General features: G+C 35.2%; 1 non-coding gene across 1 annotated transcript; it reads left to right on the top strand.

The window, feature by feature from the left end:
* Positions 1–724: 724 nt before the first annotated feature.
* Positions 725–797, top strand: TRNAR-CCG (transfer RNA arginine (anticodon CCG)). The gene has a single exon. It is a non-coding gene; the product is annotated as a tRNA-Arg (tRNA).
* The last annotated feature ends 4,703 nt before the right edge of the window (positions 798–5,500 follow it).

Below are 5,500 nucleotides of genomic sequence, written 5' to 3'. Positions count from 1 at the left end.
TGGATTTCATATTAGTCAACTTTCATTGAAAGAAAGGACCAAGACAGCAGACAAGAGCCTTCTTGGCAAGCCCGGTCACAGTTAGACTTCCTCTTGGATGGCGTCAATGGATCAAGTAAAGCCGAAAATGAAATATTTGCATCATTGGCCTGGTTGACATATGCTAGTTAGGTTAAGTGTTAGACAACGATTTACTAGGGTTCGAACCATAAATGTGATAGAATTTGTATGCAGATGATAAGCCTTCAGAGTCCAGTGGCATCTAGTTGCACTAAAGTCGTTTAGCAAAATATATTATTATTGAAACAATATAATTGCTTGCGCAGTTCTTTTCATTTTCTACTTAGCATACCCTTATAAACACCAGCATCGTTGCTCGACAACAACCAGCCAGATAACTATAACTTTCTCATTCCTTATACCATATTAACCCCAAACCTAACAACCTTGCATTGGGAATAAAGAAAAAAAGAAAAAGAAAGAACACAAAAATAATGACCATTTATTAATAACTTGTCACGGAATTTTTATTAACGTAACTAATAGAAAGAAAAAGGAAAAATCTTCTTGACGCATTTGACCGTACACCATGTGTTTTGAGACAAACTGGATTGATTATAAATTTATTTTAACAGTTAACTTTATAAACTAAAATAAATGTACGTTGAGAACAAAAATATTTTGTATTTAAATTATAAGTAATTGATGTTGAAAACTAACAAATGATCGCGTGGCCTAATGGATAAGGCGCTCGCCTCCGGAGCGGGAGATTGTGGGTTCGAGTCCCACCGTGATCGAATTAGTTTTCTTTCTTTAGCTGTGTTACAGATGTTATTCCAAAGGGTTAATATCATTTATTTTGGATTGAAGTAAGGGTGTTTTTCGGGTTAGTTTTCAGATTTCAGGTTTTTCGGATTAGGTTCTTTGAGCTTCAAAGTTTTAAATCTAGAGGCGAAACCTAACCCAAATCTCTCATACTTTTTTCAGGTTTAGGTAATTCAGATTCGGGTTGGGTTAATCGAGTTTCGATTATCCTATAAAACTAAAACATAAAATAAAAACTACAATGCTAAATTAAAGTTAACGTATTCTTCTAGAATCGTGGTGTGAATAAACAAATAATAAACCAATGCAACTTGGTAAAACAAACCAAAAAAAGTAATATTAACAAATTCCAACCATAATACTAATTAAAAAAACCAACATAATCGTCTTCAATTTATCGTGATTAAAGCATTCGATTATGATTGCTTTTAGTCATAATAAAAACCATTATTTAAACAATAAACAGTTGATCCTTAAAAGATGAAGTTGGAACACCCGATTTGAGACAAATTATGATAACCTTAGCAGCAAAGGCATAGCCTATTATACCTAAAAATATATTTGGTTTAAAACTAATAGTTCATTTGAGTTTTTGGGTTTGGGTACATGTTCTCTCGGGCCGGATTTTGGGGGGGAAAAAAGGCCAGATTGAAGTTTTCCTTTTGTGAAAAATAAGATGTGTATTTCTTTTTTTTTTTTTCCATTTTAATTATAAGATGAATTACTGCATAAAAATAATTTTTTAAATTTGTTCGGAAATGACACCAATTTTAGGCTTATATGTAAAGGATTCAACGAAATAAAGTGGTGTAAAAATATATTTAATTAGCCAGGAGTTTCAATTAAAATATATTCAGAAATAACAATATGTAAAAACTATAGAGAAAAATCAAATGGACGCCAATGATCGCTAGCCCAACTAGTTGAAGTAAGAGTCAAAGACTTCAATTTAAAAACTAGTGAGTTCTTGGGTTCAAGTCCCATGGTATCAAAAAATAAGAGGTCCTGGGTTGGGTCAGGGAGTTTTCTCACGTACTGGTTTTCGGTTTTCCTTCTAAGGGTGGAATGAAGATGTCTGTGAAATAGCTGTGATCCAAATGGGCATTAAAAAAATCAAATGAGCCAACACATTAGTATTAGTTTATATGGGCCTGTAAGCCTGTATACAGGCAGGTTGGCGCCCACGATTGACAGCCCCATCTGCTAAGTCAATACAAAAATAAATCTGAAGCCCAAAGTACCGGATCATGATTACTTTTTAGCGACAAAAATAAACCACCATTTTCATTTTTACATTTTACATTAAATTAAAGTGTAAAAGCTTGTTTATACGTTCTTCCGGTTCTCAATATAACGTTGGTTATCAATTAAAAACATAATGTATTTTAATAAATTAAGTAATTATAAAAAAATTTATGAATGCATACAATTTAATATTAAATGAACCCGTATTAGTGAGATCATCAATGAGAAGCAACAATGGGGACACTAATAAAACAATTTGCCCATGGTAATTAGGATACAACTGATCGCTTAATCGCCACTAATATTTATTCTGTTATTGCTAGACTAAATTTAACCGATCTTAAGTTACCATTGCCTTATAGTTGCTATTGATAACTATTAACTAGTTGCATGTTATCGCCAATTTCTCATACAACATTTAGCCATCCAAGCAAAACGAGGTGTTTCTAGTGACATTGATCATTAGTTCCCGCCCCTCCCTTCTTGGTGCTGCCTGTAGTAAAGAAGTTGTAGGAATTCCCATGATGAAACCAACGCTTAAATCATCGTCCACCATTTAAAGTTTTTTTTTTTAATATATGTTTACAACATAAAATGATGTTTGTTAAATCACATAGAGCAGAAAAAAAAGAAGATGGTTTCTTTTTCTCTCACTGGATGCAATGCGGTTGTAACAGTTGTCGAAGTTGGTTATTTTTGTTCGCATTGCCTTCCATTTGCTATAGACGGAATTGTCCTTGTGGTATTCACCTCGACCCATTGTAGCAACGAACCTAGCACGTATACTCTCCCCAAACTCAGAGGTAGGTTTACCGTCACCTTCGAGAAAGATAAAACCTAGTATTAGTTAACAAAAAGAGTTATGTCTATTTTCGTCCATGTGGTTTGCTACTTTCGTCACTTCAGTCCGAAGTTTGAAATTTTGTCAATTTAGTCCTTATAGTTTTAAACATTAGCCAATTACGTCCTCTTGTCTAACGGCATCCAACTATGCCGTTAGTTTAAGGGGTATTTTTGTCTTTCTCATGTTTATTTTTAGTTAATGGTCAGTTTCGTCCCTGTGGTTTGATAATTTTGCTACTTTAGTCCAAAGTTTGAATTTTTTTCAATTTTATTTTTAATTTTTTTTTGTCTATAGCCCTTAAGAGCATAATCCAAGCCCAAAACCATCAAGCATCGACCAAAACAGGTTTACGTTTACTCTGTCGATAACAATAATCATACCCACCTCGTATTTAGTTTCTAGACGTTTTCTAAACTCTCCCCCCATGGTGGAATTCATTGGTAAAGTGGTCAAGCTAATTCCCTAAAACCGTACTATACCAATAAAACTAAAATCGTTTCTTTGGTTAATGCATAATAGTTACGGTTTAGAGATTAACATATCGTAGCAAACATCTTGGTCGAAATCAACATCAGGAGGTTGAATATCCCGCATTTCCATGTTTGCTCAAGAAATCGATACACTAGATCGCATGTGTGTTCTTCAAATCGTGGTGTTGTTCTTGAATTCTTCATATCGACTACAATTCTAGGGCTGAATTCGACGAATTCAAGAACAATACCACGATTTGAAGAACACACATGCGATTTAGTGCATCGATTTCTTGAGCAAACATGGAAAATGCAGGATATTCGACCTCCTGATGTTGATTTCGACCCAGATGTTTGCTACGATATGTTAATCTCTAAACTAAGGATGAGCTCAGTACCGATACCGAAAATCCCGATCCCGAAAATCGCAAATTTTTGGTACCGGTACCGGTATTTAAGGTAAAATTCGGGAAATACCGATACCATACCGTACCGGTCCCGAAAACTCAAAACCTTGGTACCGATTAGGTACCGACGGTACCAAAACGGTACCGATTTCGATACCGGTACCAATCGGTACCATACCGATTTTTGCTAATCCCTACTCTAAAGAGTCTAAACCCTAACTATTATGCATTAATCAGATAAATGATTTTAGTTTTTGGTATAGTTCGGTTTTAGGGAATTACCCTGACCACTTTACCAATGAATTCCATCATGGACCGAAGTAGCAAAAAAAAAAACCTGAATAAATTAAACATAAAATTGACAAATTTCAAACTTTGGACTGATGTAGCAAAAACATCAAACCACATGGACGAAACTGACCATTAACTAAAAATAAACATGAGAAAGACAAAAATACCCCTAAAACTAACAGCATAGTTGGATGCCGTTAGACCGGGGGGGACGTAATTGGCTAATGTTTAAAATTATAAGGACTAAATTAACAAAATTTCAAACTTTGGACTAAAGTAGCGAAAGTAGCAAACCACTAGGAGAAAATGGCTATTAACTCCAACAAAAAAGTAAAGGATGAAATATATGTAAGTATTTTATTTTTATAATTTACCTTGAATTGAGTCTTCGGATGAGTTAATCCATGCAGGTACCAACACCATCTCCTCATCCGTTTCCCACTTTAATCTTTCGCCTTTTTCCCTGGTTGTTTGATTTTCATATTTTTTTTCTATGACTTCGTTTACATTTTGATGTGGCAGGAGCTACTTGTGGTTCGGGTACTTGAGTATCGGGTATTTGAGTTTTGGGTACTTGCGAAAAATATAAGGCATTGGCAGTCGATATAACATATCGGTGAACGGTTGCATGGTGGGTGGCTTACGGGCCGATAACCTTTTTGGTTGGCAAAGAAAATGTTAGCAGGGTCATTGTTGTTTTTAGGCAAACTAGCTCACCACAATTGAGCTGCTCCCACAGATTCGGGGTTAAGCTCGGGTTCATGGTTATAGAAAGTTGAGAAATTGATTGTATTTTGATGAGACTCGAGAGTGTTTTGAAGTTAAAATGATGTGTTGAATAAAAATGAGGTTGGTTGTTTAAATATGTTAAAAATCATTTTTTTAAATTTAAACAATAATATTACCGTTGGTTTGAGAGAGGGCCCACCAACCACCCTCTTTTACCCCCTGTTTATTTTTTTTAATTTAAACAGTAATATTACCATTGATTTGATACTTGTACGACTTATAGGCTCCGCTTAAAGACTTGTATGAGTTATGAACAGTAGGGAATTGTGGAGGGAAGCACATTGATGCCATACCCCATAGCCTTTAGTCCTTAAGAGCATTCAAAACGGTAGAACTTCATAAACCGGTCACATTATATTACACACTTTTCTAAAAAACATTATTTTCATTCATAACATCAAACCTCTACGAACTCAATTAAAAAATATATAATTGCATATATGTAATGTATATATATGTGTACGCAAGAAAGATGACCCACCACCCCGTCCGAGGACCGGCTCTTCTCCATAAACCTCCGTCCGCGGATTCTCCCCACAACGCAGCCCCCTCCTTTTCTCTCGTCCGTTCGCCCTAAAACCGCCACAACACATAGCGTTGTACGTGCTCTAACAACTAATCTTGTGGTT

The sequence above is a fragment of the Bidens hawaiensis genome, unplaced genomic scaffold (assembly GCF_021521415.1).
Source record: "Bidens hawaiensis isolate Kalapana, Puna unplaced genomic scaffold, B.hawaiensis_p1.1 tig00009039_1, whole genome shotgun sequence".
Classification (NCBI taxonomy): Eukaryota; Viridiplantae; Streptophyta; class Magnoliopsida; order Asterales; family Asteraceae; genus Bidens; species Bidens hawaiensis.
The sequence above is the reverse complement of the archived record's forward strand: the minus strand, read 5'-3'. Positions and strand labels throughout refer to the sequence as shown.